Source organism: Rhamphochromis sp. 'chilingali' (assembly GCF_963969265.1).
Source record: "Rhamphochromis sp. 'chilingali' genome assembly, chromosome: 11".
Classification (NCBI taxonomy): domain Eukaryota; kingdom Metazoa; phylum Chordata; class Actinopteri; order Cichliformes; family Cichlidae; genus Rhamphochromis; species Rhamphochromis sp. 'chilingali'.
The window spans coordinates 10971183-10996848 of record NC_137938.1 but is presented as its reverse complement, the minus strand read 5'-3'; the positions used below and the strand labels follow the sequence as shown (position 1 = coordinate 10996848).

Genomic DNA, 25666 nt, shown 5'->3' with positions numbered 1-25666 from the left:
TAGGGATTTTTGACTTCATATTTGGTACTGCGATATGAACTTGTTGTTTTTATATTGGCCCTATGAGGATAAAGAACTGGTCAATAAGCATATTGTAAAAGCAAGCCTACGCCTAGGTTTCCCTACCCTATGAGTTAAAAGTCACCTCCGATCAAACTCAAATCAAATTACAGACGTGAGATATTTTTCATCTAAAGTCACCACCATCATTATCGCAGCATACTGAACGAGCTGCTGAACTCTAAACTATTTAAAGAGCTTTAAGATGCAGATGTGGAAGGAAAAATAATTACCTCTCTTCTCTCTTTTCTCTCTGAAAGCAGAGGAAGAGGCACTTGGTTCTGTACCTCTGAGCATTCCCAGACTGCTGGTATTCTCATATGAAAAGTAAAGCTTCATATTTTCACAAGTCTCCTGAGTGATCATTAAAGTTCTTTATGTTATTTTAGATTTTTTTCTCAAAACAATGCAATATTCATTGATAATCTATGTTGTGACGATGAAAGTGGAAGTCTTTAGATGTTTTGCAGTGCTGGACATACTTCTCCAGAGTTTTACATATTGTATGAATAGATGTTCTTAATGTAGTATTTGTTCCCTTGTGGTTAAATTGTAAAAGCTACTTCTTGAGAGTTAAAATGCACATATATAGAGAGTATATATGTGAATACACTGTTGTGTTGGAACTTTTCCTAGATACACTGTTCAACAAAGAATTTGCAATGTAAAGATATAAAGAGGGAATTTTGTCACCTTTCACCTGTGTGTGTGTGTGCATGTGGATTGTCACTTGCCGAGTGCATGTTATTACATGTGAGTCGCTCCCTTTGAAACTACTTTCTCTTCAGATCAGTGTAAGGGCAGACAAACACACATGTGCACACACGCACAAAAACACAGGCGTGCGCACAGAGACAGAAACAATAGTGACTTTCATCCCAGTAAGGGACTCGACATCAACGGGCTTTTAGCATGTTTTACCAGACTAGCACAGGTTAGTGGCTATGATTGTTGTGACATCCACCACTTCTGAATGTTTCACATAAAATCCACAGTGATGTTCCTATAGCATACAGGAAATGCCACACTGAGGCCCTTTTCCCTTTTAATTACAGGCCCTTGTGCAGACATATTGGTTTTTTTTAAAAACAGATTTACAAAAAAGCATTTAAAAAGTGCTTTCATTGGTTTTTTTCTTTATTTCCATACAACATATTAATAACACAAAAACAGATTGTTATCAAACTTTATTTTGCAGTCAGAGATACAATGAGCTGCGAAATGTAACTCTTACAGATGTGATTGCATATTCCCAGCTTCTAACTCGAACCGCTACATGATACCCGTATTTTTAAAATCAAATTCTAGCAGTTTAAGGCGATGACAAACAGCTATATATGAGGACTTTTAGTGATGCAAATGCTCAAAATGTTTCACAAAAGTTAATATTTATCACTGGCTGCTTTCATTCTTGTTTTTTCCATCGTGCTGTCCTCTTTAACCTCACCCGTCTTCTTCAGTTTCCTGTAAGCTTCTGTGTAGATCTGCACTGTGCAAACACATACATAAGAAACAGATATAAGAATTTTTAATTTTAGTGCATTTAGTCTTTATGGATAAAAGTTTCAATTAATTCAAAAGGGTAAAAGAAGGCGAATATCTTCTTCTTCTCTCCCTTTAGTGGTTGCCACTTTCTCACCACTGAAAATCTTAGGAATACAATTCTGCTGCCGCCTCCTGTTTTCTCAGTGACACGGTCTCCAAATCATACATCATAGCAAGTCTCACTAATATCTTGTAAACCTTCCCTTTCACTCTGGCTGCTGTCTTTCTGTCACAAATCACAGCAAAGACTCGTCTCCACCCACCCCACCCTGCCTCCACTCTCTTATTCACCTCTCTTGTGCACTGCTTGTTCTCTGGAATGGTGAACCCCTAGTGTATAAACAACCTTACCTTCACTATCTCTTTCTCTCCTTGCATCTTCACCTTTCCACCTGTCTCCCTCTCACTGTGACACATGAAATGTTGCGCTTGTACTCCTGTTCTTCCTCTTCTCACTGGTGAAAACCTCCACCTCTCCCAGCTCTCTTTCACCTGTTACCTAATCTCACTACACATCACAATTCTTACCGATGATCTGCATGTTTGCGACTCTTCAGACAAGAGGAGGTATGTTTGTGGCCCCCATGTGGCTGGGTTTTAACAAAGCAGAAATATGATGGGTAAAAACAACAGTTGCTATCTTTCGTTGAAATATTTTGGTTACCTTGAGTAACAGGTATTGCACATAGCACATACGTTTATAGTACATACTACTATGATGAGATATTTGTTTGAAACTGGTGGAATATCAAGTTAATTTTTAACCTCCTAAGACCCAAACTCTTCCACGGCATGCATTTTTAATTTCTCTTTGATAGTTGGGCATATTGGGGCCCGATTAACGTAAATACAAAGAATTACCAGATCTTTTTTTTTTTTTACCTTATTTTTGTTTTTAAGAAAAATAAGAGCCACATATGAGGATATTCGTTTAAAAATTTGATAGAACAGTAGCAGTATAATGTCCTCGTAAGTGGATATCAGGCCCTTGTAGAGCAAAATTGAGTATTTTGGTCTAAATAACCCAAAATGTGATGTCCACATATGTGGACGCCAGGTCCTAGGAGGTTAAAGGATCCAAACTACCTTTGTGATAACATTCAGTGCAGCTCAGATTTGGGCCCCAACAGTGCAACATGCTCTTTCTAAATTTCATAGGTTGCCTTGCTTTCTGCCCTTATCTTTTACCACTAGCTGTCCAAAAATAAAAAAAAATCCCAAACTGTCACTCTCCTTACCACGCTGTACTGTTACTGGTTGGAAAAAAGCACCAACCACAGGGCCAGTTTTTCTTATGAAGGATCTGCACCGTAGGGTATCTATGCCCAACTGGCGTTGTCGTCACTGAATCAATATTTGGCGCACAGGGGCTGTGACTATTATCTACAGACAAGAATTCAAAAAGAAAGACGCTGGCATTTGAAATTCTGGGAAAGTTATTGTAGGATCATTACTAAGCATACTGGAAAGTGTAAGCTATAGCCTGAAACAAGTCAGAGTTTCGATGTGAAATGAAAAGAGCCTCATGAATCACTACTCTTTAATACTATGTCATTAAAAAAAAGAAAAAAAAGAACTGACATATAAATCACTAGATGTCTGTATTATTCCCAGGGGGCATGTATGCTGTGCACAGTCAGGCTGCTTTTCCCCCCAACATGCCAGTCTGGCAGACTTCACATCTGGATCACTGTTATTATCATAGTCATAACATTCAACAGGGCATGGTATTCCAGGCACAATTATACAACTTCCAAAACTGGAAATCAATTTTGGAAATTAAGTTTATGGGTTGTCTATAAGTACAACATATTTTTAGGCCTAAGAATATGCGATTAACAGACAACAGCACTCAGCATGTCTGTACCACATGTAAAAAGTTGAAATATACCATAAGTATACCTAAACGCAAAGGATGAGTAGCTTAGATATATAGTTACAGTACTGACTCCCATAAGATTCACTATGCAAGTGTAGTATAAGATAAGATTTTATACTGATAATAGGGGAATTAAGTGCTATCTTCTTAACTGTAGCCACATGGGAATATATTGTGAAACAAACTAAAGACAGCTATTATGGATTTATCCTACAACATTAATTAGACAAAATTAACTCCAGAATGGATCTCTCATACGCCAGACAGTCAGACAGTCCAACTACTATATATTACTGTGTGTCATCTAGCAGTGAACACTTTAGCTGTGATTCACCATGACATATCTAAACAGCCACTCTGTCTCTTCTACGCACATACACACACAGACACACAACTACAAAGAACAGTTGTGCTAGCATGTATTCCTGCACAGTTCTTAAAATGGAACAACTGTTCACACTTCATTGCAGTAGCCTCAGCTTATCAAACGCATAATCACCGTCTTTATCTGAGCTACTGATGTGTCACAACAACACAATGGAAGAAATGTTACCATCCAGCATATGAATGTCTGGTCATCTCTGTACAGTGTTTGTACTGTCATCATCATCATCATCATCATCTTCTTGGCCATGCAAGACCAACAGCAGCCTTAAACGCTCTGTTTCTTACTCACATCATTGGTCTAAACAATTAAAATCAGCCAACGCAACAGTCAATTCAAGTCATACAAAGGTGATGTTGAAAGGCGAGTAAATGAAGGGTTGTGAAGAAAAAAACCCACATTGTGATAAAAGGAAAAGAGTAAACGACAAAGAAAGAATCAAATAAAATAACATCCCAATCCTGATCCTGCCTTATTCCCTGGCTCACTTCCTCTCTTGTTCTGCTCTTTCATTTTCAACTCATTTTGCTGGCTCACTTCTTCCTCCAACACCCCCTCCATTCTTTCTGTCACTCTCTCCCTCCATGAGCAGACAGGCAGAGACAGGGAGACTGTTGTTGTGCTTGCAGTCTGACACTATCAGCTCATAAATCCCTGTCAGCAGCTTGTATGCCTCCTCTCCTCTCTCCCTCCCCGTCTCTTATCCTCCCTCCCTTCACTGGTGGAGAAACAGAAGAACCCAGTGACCTGCCAGTGAAGGTTTGACTGGCACAACCACACACACATTTAGAGAAATATATATAGAGCATATACAGTATATACAGATATATAGATAGTCAGACAGACAAGCAGACAGACAGACATCTCTGATTCTCATGCCTCCCCTCAACTGTCTCTCTTTTGCTAGGTTCCTTCCTCCCTGTCTTTCTTTCCCTCAGGCAATGTTTGCCGGCAGACAGTCGTCACTGACAAGAGCTTCCTGTGGTTAGGGGTAAACACCTGGGTAATGAGGCCATGCTGCACAACAACCCCAAAAAAAGCAAAACAGATTCACAGACCTCACTCACTCTGCCGAGTACTGTAGACTCACAATCGGGTCACGCAGCCACACAGGGTCACACGCGCAGTCACACATGCAAATAAATCTCACAGGAAAACAAGCACAGACATGAACACATTTAAGCACATACACAACCGCACATGCACATAACTGGTTCAGACTGAAAAACAAGAATCTAGACAGAGTGGACATGGATTCAAGAAGGTTCTACTTCTGTGCCGTCACTAGTAATTTGTTCCTCAAATGCAAAAACAAATCCTTGTCTAAGTCATGTCAGCGAAACACTCAGTCAGGATTTTTGACATACTGCAAATGCTCAAACGGAGTGTGAAATGTGAGTGCTGCTGCAGGGAAGAACAGAGCTGCCTGTCTCGACTGCAAAGTCACAAAAGGACTTTTCCACTACAGGCAAGTTATTGGCCCACACCTGAACCTGTGCCAGCTGTCCAAAGTGCTGCCTTTGTCACTCCAGCATTCTTGCAGCCTACAGGAGATGGTACAAGCTGAAGTTTGGTGTGTGGTCACAGGACTGCGCCGACTTTTTTGTGTGTCTGTGTGTGTCTGCTTTCGTGTGACGAACAGACACATCATCACCACTCAAATATAAGTGGCTATCTGTCTAACTGTGAGTTGACTGTAGGGGGAGCAGTAATACATCGTATTTCTGCAAGTTTGTGTCTTGCTTGCTCAGCAAGGGTCAGATAAATTGCTGGTATTTTTTATTACTGACAGATTCTGTTGTTCATGGAGTTCTAGTGGGAAAAAACAGCTCTTTGTCACTAGTTTTTGATGAACCTTGAAAAGAAGGATTCAGTGACCCACCTCTTACACTTTTTCACATATCATATAAGACTAGATAAATAAGTGTGGAGGAGCTGCAACAGAGGAAATTAAATTTTTAAGTATGACAAATGTCCCTGTTCAACATGGGCCATAAGCAAAGACACAAGGACACATCTCTCCAGATTACAACTATTCTCGGAGAATACTGAGCCACTTCATGTATATTTAAAAAAGCTTTGATTTACAGACGTACATTTAAATGCATCCTGGATGGGAAACACAAAAACCCATCACGTGACTGGGTTGGGCAGCAAGCACAGTATATTTGTTTTTCCCCATTCCTCAAATTTTCACTCTTCTTATGAAAATTTTTTTAGATGCACTCATATTCAAAGCTCTGAGGCAAAATAGACAATTTCCCTATCAGCTGTAACCAATACTTCATTTTCATGCCACTCTTGCTTTTTACATTGTGCTTTTATCCAAATTGATTTTGTCACAACAGAATTACATCTTACTGCTCCACTCCTTCAAAATATTGTGCAAGTATCAAAGCCTCAAGAATCTTCCATGTCAAAAGCACTAGAGTGCAAATGATTCACTCAGCAATCATGTTAATCTGTTATCTCTGGACAACAAGGCGCAGCCTGCATCGCATGTCTCATAGAAGTAACAGGGAAGCTTGTGGTGAATCATCAGCCCTACCAGACCCACACGGTCTTAAGGGTTGTTTTAGTTTTGAGGAGGATTTTTTTTCTTCTTCTTTAATGGTCTTCATGCAAGCTATTTTAGATATGGTTCAACTGAGCAAAAACACCATGTGTATTGTATGGTAGTATCTGGGTTTGCATATGTCTGTACGCGCACGCTTGTGTGGCCCGCATGTCTTTGTGTGCAAAGGAAATGGCTGACAGTGAAAAATGTGACCAATTCTAATTTTAATTGCCGAGTGAAAAAACAGCCTCTGCATTTGTGGGTTCTGTCCAGACGAACAGAGGAGAAGGGGTTTAAGCATGAAAGCGTATTCCTTATCACAATTAAAAAGTGTTTTAACATACCGGCATCCCTTTGAAGTTAGATTAGCAGCAATATTGGAAAGATCAGCCCCAGTCTTAAACAATGGAAATTGAATAGGGGAAAAGAAATGACTTAACAGAGCCAAAGGTAAAGTTTTCCTTTTGTTGTTCATCTTTTTTCCCCCCTTGAATTTGGCCTCATACAATTTTCTGATAGATTCTCTTGTGCAGAGCGACTCTTTTTTTTTAGTATTATTATTATTTCTTTTTTAACATAAAATTGCTTCATGTCCAACCTAGGGAATGGATTGAGGGGACTACGGCAGAAAAGAAGAAAACTTAATTTGACAGCGCAATTTGAATTGGAGATCCTTCTTAGAGGATTTGAAGCCTGGAGTGACAGACGAAATTGTACATAGGCACAGCTAAGAACTGTAATCACAATAAGCCCATATAAGCGTCTTGATTGTAAGGGTCTGAAGCCACACGGTGGCTGTCTTGTGGAGCAGCAATCTACATGCAGAAGCGCACAGTGGAAGACACACACATCCACATGCAAATACACAACAACAGCTATGGACTTACAAGTCAAAATTCCCATCAATACAAGAAAAAGCCACTCCTTACATAAAGACATGGAAACCCATGGGAAGACACAAGGGCTGGAACTGAGAACAGTGTAATTAGAGAGAAAGAAAGATAGGTTAACCCCAGGCACAGAGGCAGAAAGGGAGAGAGAGGGGAGGAGAGGTGACAAGGTTGAGAAAAGTCCCATGTTAACCTGGAAGAAAGAAAACAGGAACAAACGGGGCAAAGAGGAGCAAACAGCTGCTAAGGATTTACATGCCGTAAATTATTTATGCAATCAGCTGTAGGAGCACAGAAACAGAGAGAGAGAGAGGGAGGCAACAGAAAAAATAATCAGGGTTGCAGAAAAGAGAACAGGGGGTGAAAACTGAGAGACGTAGACACGTCTTTGCCGTAAGTTACAACAAAGAGAAAATGTTACACTTACCCTCACACTCCTGTCTAGACACAGCAATCTTTCCCACTGAGCCTCACTCTGACACACCTGAAACAAACAGTAACACTGTTTACCTACACATGTTACTCTCCAGTTACACGCAAAGCTTCAGATGTCTGCTTCCAGGCTATGAATGACAATGCGGCGTGCTACACGAGATGATTTTACGTCATCTCTGAGACTGTTCTCTGTGAGTTTGAAGTCTAAACGCCAAACCTTTATTCATCTTTCTGAAGATTTCTTTACATGTCTCCTAATGCATGTGAGTGCCTATGATCTATATCACAAGCCAAACAACCCATGAAACAAACTCACTGTGCCTCTACTGAACTGTGCATTATTAATTTCAACCTACAGCAGGTTCAGTTCAATTCAATTTTATTTATGTATTTTTTAAATTTGCTGTATGTTCCTACTGCAGGTGCTAATGATTCACTGTTACTGTGCTGCCGTGTATGTTTAACATTATTTACACACTGACATCACTTCAATAAGAACATCTGCTCCGCATTTACATAAAACACTGTAGTTAGCTTCCAGTCTTGACATTTTTTACACAGTATATATATTTAGCTTAAATTACAGCAGCTAAACAGCAGCTAAACACTGTAGCTTATACAGTCCTTAAATATTATGGTTAAAAACAGCCTTGTAGGCTGTATTCTGAGTGTTATTGTGTGAGAATAATAATACAGTGTGTAAAACCCAATAGCAAAAGTATGAAGAGAAACATACATCAAATTTAATTTCAAGAGCCTCTTAACTTTCTGCAGGACTCAGAATGAAATATTTACTAAAAGAAACTGAAAAGGACAAACTGTATATATTTACTTTTTTTTTTTTGCAGTGATTTAGTAATTTAATGACACTGTCAGTCTTAAACTACAGCACTGCCTATTAAATTCTACCATAAACTATGGCACATAGAGTACATCTGAAATACCACATAAAACTAACAGCATCACTGCACCCATTGCACTCGCTCTGTGCTCACTCGTACACTGTGACGCCCAGGAGCTTTTTGAGAAGATGCTGATCCACAAATTCCCATGGGTTTGGTGGAGTGGACCGGAGCCAGTGGAAATTGCAAACAAACACTGGGGCTGCTGTGTCTGATGTGAGCAAAAACAACCTCAAAGACCTCATTCACACATCACATCTGTGCGTGTGCGATTGTGCATGTGTTGGGAAGTTCATAAAGAAAAGTGGGAAAAAATGGGAGCAACTGTGCGTGTATCTGTGTGTGTGTGCGTGCGCGTGTGTGTTTATGAATCTGAGGACTTGAAGGCTGTTCAAAGGCATTACAGCATTAAATTTATGAAGGCATTCACAGTAACACTGGCAATAAAATAGATCTCAGCTCCTAGCAAAAGTTCATATTAGGTCTTACTGTGGCAGGAGAGAGTGGGAAGGAGGAAGAGCGCGCGTGTGTGTGTGTGTGTGTGTGTGTGTGTGTGTGTGTGTGTGTGTGTGTGTGTGTGTGTGTGTGTGTGTGTGTGTGTGTGTGTGTGTGTGCGAGGGTGGAGGAAAAAGAATGAGGTGACACTAAAGGTCAAGAGAGAAACGGAGAGATGTTGAGAGGAAAACAAAAAAAAGCCAGAAGAGCAGAGGAACACAAACAGAAAACAATTTCAAAATGGGAAGAGAGAAACTTCTCATGACAGGCCAATGGCAACAAAGACCAGAACCAAAAATGCAAAGAGCAGCAGAGAGAAGCAGCAGCTCTCTCCTCATGTCTCTCCACCCCATGGTTTCAGTGGCCAAGTCCACACCACATTATGGGTCCCTAGGTTTTTTATAATGGCTGGGTGTGTTCTGATTCCCCGCTAAAGTCATTGCTAGTTAAATTCCATTCCTAATTAGTGGTGGGAATGAGAATGGAAAGGGGAATTGGTTGAGGAACAATTAAACATCACTGAGGGAAAACAATATTTTCAGACAACATTTGACACCACGAGCCGTGACAGTGTGGGACGAAGCATACGTGCCCACATGGCAGATTTTTCTTCCCCCCCAATCAATTTCAGACTTTTGAGCCAATTCATGTATAGCTGCAGTTAATACAACCTGCAGATATACATTTGTTGTTGACAGAATACATGGCGGGCAGTGCTGGGCAGCAACTAATTACATGTAATGCCAGAGTACTGCGGTCAGTTTTATACTGCATGTAGGCCCTGCAGAGCTTAACTAAGAACTATTAAGAACTGTTTTGTTATTTCAGGCTAAATCCTGAAACTGCAAATATGGCAGGAGGCCTGCCTATTCCACATCAACTGTGTTGTTGCACTGATGTGAACGGCAAACATTTGAGGTTCACAGCAGTTTCAAGGACTTTGCTGGCAGTGATATCTGCTTGACTGTTGAGTGCTCCTCTGGGGTTTACATTTACTAATCAAAATTTCTGTTTTGAGTTGAGTCTTTGTGATGATATTTATGCTTAATTTCTATGAATATACACATCAAAAGGGGCAAAAGGACGCAAATTTGAAAAATCAATAGCTAGTATAATAAGCGCTGACATTATGGGTTTACTACATTAACCATAGAAGACAGCACTATGGCATTTGTGTGGGATCACTCTGAACAAAATATCCAACAAGTTTTGACTCAATAAACACATTTATTGCAATAACATTTGGAGACTGAGAAATTTAAAATAAGTGAGCAGTAGCTTCAAGGCACAACTTCAAAAATCCAAAGTGTCCAAAACACGATTTATAATAAAAGTGCAGTTTTGTGGAGAATAAATGAAATAAACTGGCATCCCCGTTTGTTAAAATAGCAAGTTTTTTGTTAGCACTTTTACTCAAGCACTTGTAGTGAATGACACACACTCACAGACCCTGATGCACCTGATGTAAAGTGTTAATATGAGAGAATTAAGAATGACTATCTCAATGTTGTGATGTTTTAATAGCGTGCAGGTGACTAACATCTCGCTGATGGGAATTTGTTAAAGACAGACGTTTAATGAGCAGCTCTTGAGATTAAATGTGCCAGGATAAATAAGACTGGAATAAAACTTGGATATTATTGTCAATACGTGCTCAGTGAAAATATCTTGTTATGCCAAAAAAATACGATTCAGAGAAACCAATAGATTTTGTATGGACATTTTTGACTAGCATTACTTGTAGGGAAACCCAGCATTATGTTACGAACTCCAAATTTTTGGAGTGGTGAGCGGATTCTCCCACTTTAGGACAAAACACAGGCTCACATTCTTTGCTGTTTCCTTTTTTTTAATGAGTCACTCACTAACCCTACCTCCTCATAATGCTGACCACATAAATAAGCTCTCCCAAAAACCTCACAAAGCTCACATTAAAGTGTCATTTTTCAACTTTTTTAAACGTACTAAACAGTAATAGTTTGTTTTTCAGATTTCCATCACCACTGCTGCAAATTGCAAATGTGACCTTTTTTTTTCTGGAATGACACCGGAATAAATTATTTCAGTAAAGCACTCAGGCAGATTTTAGCTGCTCAGCTCTGTGCTTCACTCAAGCTTGTGGCTCTGGATACATGTGTGCAAGGGTGCAGAAAGCAAAGCTGCACATAGTGTAAATCTCACAAGATATATCATAACATTCGAGTCTGTGAAACTGTCAGTTCAAAGGCTCTTGGTCTCTAGCATATGGAGCAGTGATTTGGCAATTTAGACTATTAAATATAGACTAACAGTGAGCTAATGTTTGTCTATGTAACATGATCAAAGCTGCAAACATGCAATTATGAAATGAATGGCCTCCCTATCTCTACTGTTGCTTTACTCTTTTAATTTGCCCATAAAGCATTTTCAAGCAAACATTGTCACGATAGAAGTCAAATGTGCTGACTAGCAGCATAGCCATGAAGTCAACACACTGGAATGCACTTCCATCCCCACAGGAGCGAAAGGATGAATTAATATTTGATTGACATGTAGTGAGCCAAGCTACCGAGTGTAAAATGTGCGCTGAAAGCAAGGAAGAAAGTACAGAGAGAGGGGCATTATGATTGATTGACTGTACCTACTGAGCAATTAGAGTGAGATTAATTGGTTAGTTGTCACTTCATTTGACTGTTATTAGCCAAGGAACTCCTCTCTGGAAACCATTTAAATGCGAGATAATTGACATAATTGTTCTGCAGACGACAGAACTCCTGTGGTACTACAGAACACAGTCTGTGGGCTAACAAGAGAAAAAGATTAAAGGAAGAAAAGAAGGTTGAAAATCAGGTAAAATCAAGAGGAAGAAACAATATTTTGTACTCGTGAATATTTTAACAACATTTGAGGTCAAGGAAACTTACTGCTTGTGTGTTTTGAGCTGTGGATTTGCCAGGATATGTCTCCACACTAAGTGAAATTCTTCTTTATTACATATACATGCACACGCACTCACACACATACACACACGCCAACACAAGGTCGGACTTAAAAATTAGAGCAGGGTATGAGGCGACCTTGTGAAGCTCCCGTTAACCAAATAAAAAGTGTATAGGATTGATGATCCTATCAAAGCACTAACACATAACACATCGTATATTCCTAAACTCATTATCCATTAATGATCTTCCTAACTCATTCACTTTAAATGTTCATAATGTTTTTTAATATTTAAATATACTGCAATTATTGAATCGTTGTATAATTAATCCAATGCCTACTGCAACTGAGCCCATATTTTTAAACCTCTGTCTTTCCCGTTTTCACTTGTGCGATAAAACATTCAAACATTTACACTCTGCATATCAGTGTGGGAGATCAAGAGAAGTCAGCCTGCAAAATAAGCTGTCACGAAGATTAGATGTCATCAGTAGCATTGAGGGTCTAGCCCAATATTGCAATAGCATTCATTAAAAAAAGACATCAAATTACACTCCAAAGTGACGGTAAACTATGCGTTTTTCAGAGATATGATACAAACCAATTAAGGATAGTGTCTGTTTTCACAGTTTTAGGATTATCAGTGTGATAACTAAGCAGAAGACTAGAAGATGCATTGAGATATATCCGGCGCTGGAGGATCTTCCACGGGTTCAAACAAGGATGGTTCTGCACTGCATCTGCAGCCAAATCTGTTTCTTGTGTCCAATTCATAATGAACTGTTTGGATGACTGATTACATATAAAGTAAGTATCTCAGAGAGATGACACAAACAATAAATAATAATGAATAATGTTACAATAAAATGATATTTTTTTAAGCTTACATAAGCTTTTTCACTGAGTAAGAAACAGAACAGCTACACATTTGCAAGGCGTGGAGTTTACTTTGGGAGTTTAAAACAGTTACACGCCCAAAGGAAATAAAGGGCCCAAATGACTGTTAATTCAAGCTGACCCTTAAGGAACCCACATTAAGGATTACAAGACATCTTGTCCTATATGGAGTAATTTAAAATGACTGCAGGTAGTACACTGGGTTTAACTCCATGTTTTTATTTCAATATTTTAGCATGCACCCATTAAAGAAATGAAACCTATGAATGTGTTTAAAGTATTCTGCATTACTGAACATGTCTCCTGTTAGTACTGCACTTTTTCCAACAAGATCAAATCTACCCAGCGTCTGGAAAGAATTACAGTATGTTACAGTTGAGCATATCGTTCCCTCGGTGAACAGGAAATGGTTTATTTCTCCTGAGTGGAGCCTGTCCCAGCTAGGGAAGTGGCTAACCACATGAAGCTAGTGCGATCCAATCTGTTTACACACAGTAATTTGCACAGGTGAGAGAGGGTGGGCTGCTGGGATGAATGTAGGAGCCTTGTTTAGTTCTCACCACTGAGGAATTCAGGTTGTTTAAAAAAAAAAAAAAAAGTAAAAATCATGAATTGATTTCATTTATTAAGCCCTGCTAAGATTTGTTCAGGCTTCAAATCATGTGTGCAAAAAAGGTGTGATGGATTTGTTTCAAAGTGATAACAAATGTAGGGAATGAAAAGATGTCTGCATTTAATTAAAGTGCAGCTGACATGAATACAGTCACGTAATATGGTATAGACAAGAAGGTGTGACGAGACACTATCTGGGAGCTATAAATATACAACAGTTCGTTATCAGGTTTAGTTCTATGACAGAAATGCAAGCAGCACAAAGTGGTTTAGCAGTCTGCACATTAAAAAGCAGCACTACTGTTTGACTGAACCAAGGGTCAGCAGGGGCCTTTTGGAGCTTTTACTCCCATATATTTTTGGGGCTTTTAAACAGATGTTCCCATTTCCTCCAGTTCAAAGACATATCAGGTAAATTGGACTTGAAAAGAACTTCCCTGCTGCATATATGGCTGGCTTCACATCCAGCTCAATTCATCATAGCCAAATTTTACAAAGAAAAATCTGTGTTACAAAGGTAAGCCTGTCAGGAGGAAGAAAAAGAAACAAAAAAAAGTCTTACAGTTGAGCCGCCCTGCTTTATTTTCACATGCTCAAGTGTGCTCATTAGGTCCGTGGTATCAACTGCTTCTCCTGCGTTAATGTGGAGGTGTTGTTGGCAGGTCATGGACGCACAGAAGTGTGAGTCTGACCCGATCATCTGGGCCTTGTACAAAGAGGCAAACAGGCAGACATGCACAAGTGCACAAAGAGACACACTCTTGAGTCTTCCAAAGATTCTTGTATTTATTCAAAGAAAGCGAGTCTTGGCAAAAGATGACACAGCTCCTAATCAACCTGGTCTCTCCATACAGCAGCCTCATTGAAAACACGTTTGTGTCGTCTACAAAGCGCCGACATCTTATTCTATTTGTACTTTTGAAAAGCAAACAGAAGGTTAGGTATTTATTTTACATGTTTTTCATTATTCCGTGCTCATTCCCTCTCTCAACAATCTGCGTCCTTGATCTCCGTGCTCTGTGCTAGATTTTAACTTTGTCACTTTCCTACTTTCCCTTTCAATCCAAGGTCATGCAAAGGTTACTTCATTGTGACAACTTTCCTTTATTTTTTGTATAACATACAACAATCCATCCTAGCTCTGGTGGATATGCCATTCTTATGAGGTTATTCTGACTTGTTTACAACCTTTCCCTCCCCTTTCTTCTCCTCAAATCATTCATTTGCCCGTCCACATTGCTGATCGTTCATCACCGATACAGCCGTTCCTCCGTCTTTATCATCCATCTTTAGCTGCAGTTGTTTATGTCTGCTTGACTCTCTGCCGTGCTGTTTACTGACCGCCCTTGCTTTTTTGGGCTCCTCTCCTTCAACTCTTTACTCTGTTCAATTTGTTATAACTTCTTTCATCCCTTTCCATCTGTATCACTTGAATGCATGCATTTTAAATGGACTTTTTCCCTTTGTTTTCAGCTTTCCATTCAGTCTGCTCACCTCTGCTGAAAGTTAGGTCTTTACTTTGTGTTTTCCCTTATTCCCCATCTTTCGTCTGTGTGTAGTATACATTCAAAACTTGTTCCTTTCGGAGAACTTATGGAGCTCTTCCAACTCTCTGAGATCACATACTGATAAATGCCTATCCTTATTTGCCTCCAAGGATGAAAGGCAGTAAAGAAATCACAAATATTTGACCACAACAAACTTGATAACACCACCCCCTGTAACGGCTACGTGCGTGTGAGGGGTCTGAGGTGTAGCGTTTGAAGACCGAGGGGCAAGAGTATGCACACAAACACACACACATGCACACGCATACATCGTCAGGCCCTGTCAGACATCCATCTCACACTTCAGTAGGCTATTTATTTTTTCTGTTTTATTTATGCAGCAATCTCCTTTCAAATTCAGCTCGCACCCATTCGTCTGACTGAGCGGCTGCCCTTTCTTTTCAAAGTGTAAAATTTCATAGACCTTGGGCAAAAATGGAAGAATGGGTGCGAGGGAGAGAGAAGAAACACTGCTAAGGTAATAACCTGATTTCGCCTCAGTTGGTTTTGATTTAAGAGAGGAAGAGTGTGTCAGAGAAACAGCAGGCGCTCTTCTGTCTCGCTTCCATGGCAGATTTTTGAAGAGCGAGGAAAGAGAGGGAAGGAGACGCAGAATGAAAGGAGAGACAACGCGAACAAAGAGAGATAGAGACAGTGAATCACACCCCATGCCAATAAAGTGAAGTGAACTGACACAAAGAAACAGAGATACCATTGAGAAAATGAGCGTTCTACAGAGGGAGACAGGGGAAGGGAGATGGAGAGGAACGCGTTGGGGGTGGGGAGTGGGGGTATTATCAGTGAATGAATTTTTAATAGCACAGAGATCAACCATGCCCAGGAGCTCAAACAGAAATAAATACCTTGCCTCCTTACTTTAAAACTCCTTTTAGAAAATATAACCACAGTACACAGTGTTTTTTTTTTCCTTCCAGGGTTTTTAATCACTCAGGAAAACGTGACAGCATACCTGACACCAGAAAACAAGGAGGAACCCTGACAGCAAGACGGGCAGGGACAGAGAGGCTTATGGGTAAATACAAGGTTGCACGTCACTCACACCACATACACACCAGCCAGCTGATTACCGCAGGTGTCTGCATTCACACATGAGGAGCATTTGAATTTTAAACTCTTCCAAATACATGTGTCAGCCCTCGCCCATCTGTCTGTCACCCTGCAAATGCCCTGACAATAGCACGAGCACAATTAACTTAAGCTGAGAGAATGTGCCAATTTACCCCCAATTTCCTGCTTACAGCGTCAGACGTTCCTTTCAAATGTGTATTTTTTTAGCATAATATATGAGGCAGGCCATTTCACTTGCCAAAAGCATCTCCATTTCAGCAAGGTTGTTCCAATTTGCTGATTTTGAAGCACATACCAAATTAGCGCGCAAAACATTGCAATTTTACCAGCTGCTGCGTGTTCTGTTCAAGTGTACGTCAGCGTGAAAGGCGATTTCAGTTTAAAATCTGGTCCGTGGTTCTTTCTATTTACATTATAGACTCTTCCAATTCTGTAGTTGTTCTTTTCCCAGAAGGTGTATTCAGAGAGGAAGAAATGCTGTGAGTTTAGCCTTTATATTTAAAGAAACAAAAACAAATAAAACAAGTTTATGAATTGTGCATTACTGCTAGCCAGCAAAAGCTAGGGAACTTTGAGTCTGCACTACAAATGAATAAGGATATGTATTAATAATTATTAACCATATTCTTATCATCAAAGGACATTAATAATAATTTCTACCTTAAATGATGCATATAGCTTCTTTAGACATGCCCAGATAGCTGTGAGTAACTGTCAGTGTTGGAATAATCTCTGTTCCCTGTGAGGTTGACACCCATCGCTAAGGCTACAGATATGATACAGTACCAAGTCAGTGGGAAACCAAGAAAATGGGAAAAAGATCACCAAAGTTCTTTAGAACAGCTTCAGAAGCGGCCTGCGGCCTGCTGGAGCGGGAGGGCTAGTAGGAGGAGTTGGCCGTCCGACTGCGGTCTGGGGTGTGGGGCCTCCCTGCTGCTGCGGAGTCGGGGTGGTCTGCCTCTCCCCACCGCAGGGAAAAGGGTAACACCACCTGGGTCTGGGTGCAATTCCCCCCTCCAGGGGCAAGGGTACCTAGACCCGGTTTGTAGAGTACGCTTGGGGAGTGTGATTGTGTGTACAGCGTCTCTTTATGTCTGTCTCCACGTTGGTTGAGTGTGGAGTGAGTGCATATGAGAGCATGAGGGTGGGAATGGATGTTTGTGTCTGTGTGTGCCTGTATGTCTGTGTCTATATGTCAGGTTGGGTATCAGACACCACCTCTCTGGGGACACCTCAGGCCCTCCAAGGTTTGGAGGCCTATCTCCACCCACCACCACTTCCCCTGCCGGTGGCGGACTCCCTCAGGTGTCGGTGTGTTGGTGGTTCTTTGTGTCTGGGGGTGGGCGTCCGGGTACACACCGGCTCACTCCTTGGCGGCCGCTTGTCGGGGTGTTTAATACGTTGAACCTGGGAAATCACAGTTGGAAACTCTTTGAAAAAATGGAATGGACTTTCATAAAATACGAGCTAACAAGCTAATATAAGAAATATCTAATGAACTACATAGCAATCTACACTCAGTACATGCATTTCTACTCAACAGCTGCAACTCTGAATGACGCTTCCTTTTTGTGTAAATGGGGTTTTCTTGTGCACGTGATGGTACGTTCTAAGGGATCCATGCTCTACAGAATAATTCTGCATTAATTTCACAGTTGCAATTGATCTGCATATTGTGACAGTCCACACACATGTGTGCAGCTTCAACTGACCCCTTTGCTGTTTTCATACTTAATTTGTCACACCCTTACCGATTAGTCGACACTATAAATGTACCGTATTTCCCGGACTACAAAGCGCACCTGAATATTAGCCGCACAAGCTAAAATCAGGGGAAAATCCTGTTTTGTACATACATTAGCCGCACCTGACTAAAAGCCGCAGGTGTTTCAATGTTGACTTATCATATGTAAGAGAATATGCACAAAGGGAATTGTCAGGAAAGAGATGGCTGTTTGGAGACACACCCCTTTTATTAATATTTTGAAAAACAAGTTATGGATACATATTTGCACAGCTTTTTAGGTATATGTAAAAGTAGCGGTAATTACACGTATGAAACATGTACTGTGCTTCATAAATGAGTAACAAATGTAGTACATAACAATAACCTACAGCACACCAGAAAAATAGATTCGGACTACCTTTTAGGCTCAGGTGCAGTGACACAGCTTTAACAAGAAGAAAAGTCAGTCATTCACCACCATCTTTCTCTTCTTCCTGCGCACTGAAACCACCAAAGTCCTCTTCTCCAGTGTCGGAGACGAACAGGCTCAGGATCACTTCGTCATCCACTCTCAGCTTCTTTCCTTCGTTGTCACTTTCAAAACCAAACAAATCCTCGTTGTCAGTGTCAGAGTCGAACACCCTCTGAAGGGCCGTGGTGTCCTCCTCTCCATCATGCAGCAGTCCAGCCCTTCGAAATCCGTTGGTGATCATGGATGTTTTCACACTTTTCCACGCTGTCAGATTCCACCGGTGGAGTTGAGCATGACTTGCTTTTCGCAAGTTTATTGCCGCTCGTCATCCACGACTCCCGCTGAACTTGTAGCGCTACTTTGAAGTTTGTTTTTCGCGCTACTTGTACGGCACTATGTTGCCTGGCGGATGGACATGTGACCAACATACCACTCTTGAACCCCGATACTGTGTGTCTGATCACATGCCCTTCCGCCAGGCAACGTAGTGCCGTACAACAGCGGAACAAACAAAACAAATCGTCTTACGATATGACAAAAATCATGGATAATCCATAGAAAAGCCGCACCTGACTAAAAGCCGCAGGGTTCAAAGCTTGTGCAAAAAGTAGCGGCTTATAGCCCGACAATTACGGTAAACGTTTCTTCATAAAACAAAGACAAATGGTTAAAGTGAGACTTTACGTATGTCCAGTTATCCAATTAAGGTGAATTATTCTTAAACGTTTCGTGAGTTATTCTTTGCCTTCATCCTGTTATCCAATTCAAACCTGTCAACAAATCTTAATACAGAGCGTCAGGTTAAATAAAGCTCAGTTTACCTTATTCAGATTTTCTTAAGTAACATTCAGTAGTGTTCCTAAACGACATTATTTATTTAAATTTATTTGCATCATTTATTGTCTACTTTGCCCCTGCAGGAGGAGGATCAGGCTACTCTTTTCCTGGCTGAACTAAAGAAGCAGCGGAGTTCTTCTTCATGAAAAACCTGAAGTGCTTTTTCTTCTTTTGCAGGCACAGTTCCTGCAGATCTTTGTTCTGCGCTGTGAGGTTTGTCATCTCATTGAAAAGCTCTGTATGCTGCAGCTCAAGTTTCTTACACCTTTTCTCCAGTTCTTCTAATTTTTCCTGCTTTTCTTCGTGCTTTTCTTTGAGCTCTTTGTTTTTCTCTTGCAGTTTTCTTTTAATGTTTTTCTTGTTGAACTTTCCTTTCCTTGTGCATGACGTTGTTTGTTTGTTGTACTTTGTCAGATATGGCCAGTAACTCTTGATGTCTCCTCTGCAGGTCGTGAAGTGTACACTGGATGTCTTTATGTATTTATTTTCTGTCGTTGCTTCTCCTCTTGCATTTCAGTGTTTGTGTACTGCACTTTGTTGCAAATGGGTATTTTTGCTCACCATTGCTTAGATTTTACTCTGCTTTCTGTGCATATTTTTTCTAGTTCTTGTTTCTCGTCCTCAATTTCAATGTTTTTGTCATTTGCTTTGTTGTATAATACTCTTAACTGTACTTTTCTTCTCAAACTCTTGGAGATCATGTTGCATTTCTTTTTGCATCTCTTCCAGTTGTTCTTTGTCCTTCAGTAGTTGTGCATTTCTTTTGAGTGCTTGTTTAAACATCACTTGAAGCCCTTCATATTCTTCTCCATGCACTGGAGCTTGCATTGCATCTCCTGGTCTTTTTCTTGAAGCTTACACTGAAGGTTCTTGATCTTCTTTCTCTTGTTGCAGTTGTGTATTTCTTTTGAATGCTTCATTAAACATCACTTGAAGCCCTTCATTTTTCTTCTCGAATTGCTGGAGCTTGCACTGCATCTCTTGGTCTTCTTCTTGTAGCTTGCACTGCATCTCTTTGTGTATTGTGTTTTGGAGTTTGCACTGTATGTCCCGGTGCTTCTCCTGTGTTGTTTTTCCTTTATACAAAGCTCAAATGCTCTTCTGGGGGGCTTCAAAAAATCATCGCGCTGAGGAGTGCTGGGGTAATCTCTTTGTCTTGGGTAGTGGGTTTTTTTTTTTTAGACATTTTGATACCTTGTAACAACCCCTCTGTAAAGGATCCGAATGTTTTCAAATTCTTCTTAGTAGATGAATGTTTGACAGCTGCGAACCAACTGACGTATTGACTGAAAACTGAAATTAGACTTCAACTTTATTTTGTTTCCTTAGGAGTTATGACAACAGGCTGTGTATATAAAATTTAAAATGTATCATATTAGAGTGTTTAATACACTGAACCTGGGAAATCAAAGTTGGAAACTGTTTGAAAAAAGGCTTTCATAAAACACAACTGTTACAAGTCAGATGAATCATGGGATATAGCACAGAAGCTGGGAAAAGGCACAGACTGCACAGTTCAGAAAGCTAGCATGCACTGAGTGCAGATTGATATGTAGTTTGTACATGATTAGATATTTCTTACCGTCTTATTAAGAAAAAATTGTGATTCCCAGAAAGTCACTTCAAAAACATACTTGGTCTAAAACTGCATAAACCTTTGTTATTGTTACCTTGTTATAGCTAAAACATGCTGTAGCAGCAACCTTATTAGCCAGTAATTTCTCATGGGACACTGACAGATCCAAACCTGCTGTGGTCTGGCTACAAGAACATGGCTTGAAGCCTGCATGGATGGATTTTGATGGATTCTCAAGATTGAGGACCTTAAATGCTTGCCAAACTAACAATGTTCCACCTCTTTACACTGAAAAATGTCTTTGGCTGTATATTCTTAGTATCATTATCCTGTTAAATTATGAGACGCTGTCCAGGTTAATCATTCTCTAATGAGTTCTGAGTGCTATGATCCTATATACAGTACTATGCAAAAGTCTTGAGTGACCCCTCATTTCTTCATATTTTGGTTGGAAAATGGGATATAGGTTGAGGGATTTATCTAAATGTGCAAGCACAATTTGTGCATTTCTAATGTGCTCGAAAGTCAATGTTTGTTATAACCACCTTAGAACTTTTAGGCAAGTGTCCCAATAATTTCTTTGAGTAGCCTTCAAGAAAAGTTCTCAAAGCTCTTCTTTGGGGGGGTTGTTTAAAACGCAAAATACATTACCAACATGGCGTGCAATGTTGTTAATATAATGTTCCCTGCCATTTCTTCTGTGAACACCGTTGTTTTTACAATGTTTGATTTCAGCAAAGCAATTGGCCTTGATTTTATCAGATGTGCTTCTTGAGTGTTTCTATTATGCTTACTTCATTTGCTTTTCTTGTCTTTACTTGCAGATGGCACGTAATTACAGCATATTTTGTATGAAAACGTTTAAATAAAGCGAGAGCTGCCCACACAGTGTCACATGTCCAATTACTTTTAAACCTTTTCTTTTGTAAGTTTCATAAACTTAACATAAACTTCAAGTCAAAGTTGAGATATGGCACTTTAACTGTAGTTTCCTCTACTTTATGTAAAATGAAATCACCACTGACTGTCTGATCACAGCGAGAGAGGACGGTGGTGCAGAGCCAAAGGAGATGATGTGGTCTACGCAGTGATGGAATTCATTTCTTTCCCAGTCACTCCCAGTAAGAGTCATTTCTGTTGTTTAACAAATCTATTGACTTTTTATTTTTAATTTTAAGTCAACAGACTGATGAAAATTCCAGCAAGCAATTTCAGAGAACAGTTCAGCAGTGAGTTTTTCAAAAGCAATATGGATCAACAACCACAGAGAATTTGGGATTCGATTGTTGTAATCTCCTACAGGGGAGATGAAGCCATATTGCACTACACAGATACTGTGCAAAATCTAATTAATCCAACCTGAATCTGAATTAACTAAAATACAACCCGTCTTCTTCTTCTTCTTCTTTTTTTAACCCCAACTCCAAACAGCTCTCCTCCTTCTAGAAGTAGAAAATAAAAACCCAACAATATATAACATCGCATCCACTGAACTGAAAACCATGATTTTGTTGTTGCTCGTAGAGAAAGTATCTTCACTCTAGAGAAAAAGCTTTTTTCTGCCTCTATTCATGTAGAAAAAAATGAATGATCTATAAACACCACTTACACGTTTTACTAAAATTGCTTACTTCTAGGATTATATTGTTAGGATTATAACAATTGCCAGAGTTGTATCAATAGTATAATAAGAATATGACTTTGGAATGAACATCATATCATGTTTCTGGGCTCTCTCTGTTTTGGAGTTAATCTACCATATTTGATAGCAGCTGTTGTTTATTTTGCCTAGAATGGAGGACTGCAAGCACTGGGTTCTATACACAAGAACTGTTTCGTACTGGTAATGCACAAAGAATGATAAAATATAAAGAAAACAGACAGTGTTTTCATCCCTGGGTGTCAAATAGTACTCTTCTGTCAGAAGTTGCTGCCGTCAGCGAGGGTAGCAGTGGGTTCACCTATTGCCTTTAGTTTAGATTTAGGTACCTAAACTATGTAGACTCAATCCCACCATGTTGCAATCAGAATCTGTCTGCATAAATGAGTATTTCTCATCTGTGATGCATCTCTTTGCAATCGGGAGCTGGAAGCCAAATTCAGAATCAATCCTTTAGAAAAGATAGGTTGTCAAGCGCCTGTCATTTTGCCCTCCTAGAGCAACTATGTCACTATTTGTGGAGCCGTTTCTGAATTTCTCTTTCAGATCTATAAGGTTCTTACTGGACTTAAATTTCTGTTTAATGTGAATTTCTTTTGTATGCAGACAGAAACAGATTTGCCATTTTCACCAAATTCACAAACAGATTGCAAGCGAATGGCAACTTAACTCCATTCACTGATAGCAGACCGATAGCAGCGAACTACCTTAGTCTTATTGCCCTTTTTATAACCATCTTGATGCACTGAAGTTGCTTTGAAGACAACAACTGACTACAAGTGGACCCCATCTTTAGAACAACCATTTCAAAGACAATGATATAACAAATTCATTGCACAAAGTCAAAATAATTTTGGTAATGCTGCCTTCTCCAACCACTGTTGGATAACACAACAGCAGCATTTGATTCATTTAGAGTCAGAAAAGGCTGAAAAGCAGTAACATGCTGATACAAACGGATGAGGACTGAGAGGGGAAAAAGCAGAGTAATGTTTGTTCACTGCAGGTCTGAAATCTCTAAAAGTGGAAAATCTATAAAATAAATAAATAAAATTCCAAACAATGCATTTTGCCTTCTTTTCATAATAACTTCAAAATTGTTTTGGGCACAATAAGCAGCTAATCAGTGACTCTAAATGAAAACTTTTTCCTTGAGCCACTCCAATATCTGTGCTAGCCATAGTGATAATAGCAGGTTTCACAGACTTATAAAGCTTCTGCGTGCTCATCTCCAGTGAGACAAACAAGGACAAACACGCACGCAAACAATGTGTGTCTCACTGAAGCCGACTCAGCTGTAATAAAATAATATAAAGTTGTACCACATTTCAGTTCATATCGGAGCAGTGGTATTATTCCCTGCACCTATTCCTATTATCACGGGCTCTCAAAATGACTCAAATTAAAACTCACATTAATCCGACAGTGTAATCCCTCTACTGCATGGAACAGTCTTTTCAGTCTGAGTGTGGATTAGAGAACACTGAGACCCTGTGTTGGTGGTCACTGGTGTATAACACCTCATAAAGATAATATGCTATGTGTGTGCGCGCTTGTGTTTTTCCTGCTGCGACGGTGGTCAGCACAATATAGCACAAAAAGCTTGCGTGTGTGGAAGGGGTTGGGTGTTGTACATGTGGATAATGTGCTTCTTTTACCCTTTGTGGTTACCTGGTGAAGAGGAAAATCCCTATGAGGTGGTCTTCTTGCTATGTGGACTACAATGAAAGCGGCCTGTAACAGAGGAAATGGTGAATTAATAAAATAAGCCCCCTGAGTAGAACACTGTTTGACTAGTCAGAGGGCACAGAAAAGGGATGGAGGGAAGGGTTTGGCAGAATAAAGAAAAACTGAGAAGCACAGATAAAATGGCACTGTTTGTACATGTTTTGTGGCTGTCTATAGGTTTGCAGTGGTGCGCTGAATATATAAAGGCCTAATGCACGCTGAGTGTATTTCATATTATCCTTTAGTGAATCAAGAAGGAAATAAATATATAAGTAAATGACAAGTTTTTGTCTCAGTGATCCCCGAACAAGACACACACACACATATTTTTTTGCCTGCCCTTCTTACTTACAATCAAGCAGCTTATCATGCTGCTCACACAGCATCCTGTACAGCATCTTTAAGTATCAATAAAACCCTAGCTGCAATCACCACATTAAAAGAGAGGACAAATGCACCTCTTGACCCAGACACATCTGGTTAATGGAAATCTGAAACATTAATAAAAACGCTATCGGTGAGCAATGCTCGGCTGCACACGACTCAGTGGAGCTGTGAATGAATATGCTCATTTTGCACGGTTGCTACATACCGAATGGGCACAATCTTAAAGGTGTTCCTTACTATAAAAACAGTTCATCTTCATTTGAAACAATGATATTATTTGGAGTCTGTGTTTGTGGATGTGTACGCATGATCCATAAAGAGATGTACACTATGTATATATTCATAGCTGACTTTTATGGCTGTGAAAACAGGTCCCACTAGTCTACAGTGGCAAACAAGCAGATATTATTTCATTCATCACCCCTAAGAGCTTATACTGTAGACTAGTAAAGCTGAATGCTGATGAGCTGACCATGAATCACTGCAACATCAAGTATGTTTATTAGAATGCTATTCAGATTTATTATTTAGTCTGGTCTGGTATTGTGACTTTGTTAATATCTAATATAAATGACAACATTATTGTTATTTGACGCTTTGGCAAATGGTTAAATAAAAAAATAATATGCCTAAGATGTATTGTTTCCATAGCGGCAACGACAACAGCAACTTCGTGTGTACCTACTACTGCACCCATTTTTGCAGAGCTGCTGGAATGGCACACCAAATGAATCATTTACAGAAAATTTTGATTTGTCAGTGCAGGATAGATGGATCCTGGTCACGCTGTATAACAAAAGCATGGGTGGGCATTTACAAAGTGTCAGGTACAGTGCAGAACAAAAATCTCCTAATCTCCTTACTCTTTGCTGTTCATTATTATTTTACAGGGCAGCCGTCCCAAATACATAAGGCCCCTACCCTGCTCAGCCCAGTCTGCCAAGCACCAATGCTGGGTTTGATATTCTTCCAACATCCAATAGGCTATGATTATTTCATTCCTTTTTTAACATAACGCATCAATTATTCAACCTTTGCGAGACCAGATTTGATTGCGTTTTTATTTAA

At 39.8% G+C, this 25666-nt stretch overlaps 1 long non-coding RNA gene across 6 annotated transcripts in view; it reads right to left on the bottom strand.

Annotated features, from left to right (window-relative positions):
* Positions 1-1184: 1184 nt before the first annotated feature.
* Positions 1185-25666, bottom strand: part of LOC308406131 — a 117386-nt gene continuing 92904 nt past the window's right edge. For 3 of the 6 annotated variants that reach the window (XR_013973452.1, XR_013973454.1, XR_013973455.1), the window contains exons 5-6: positions 7744-7800; positions 1185-1549 (exon numbers count right to left, since the gene is read on the bottom strand). This is a non-coding gene — a long non-coding RNA (uncharacterized lncRNA). Of the gene's footprint in view, positions 1550-7743; positions 7801-24154; positions 24218-25666 lie in introns of all 6 variants that reach the window. The other 3 variants (XR_013973450.1, XR_013973451.1, XR_013973453.1) reach the window with 3 other exon arrangements.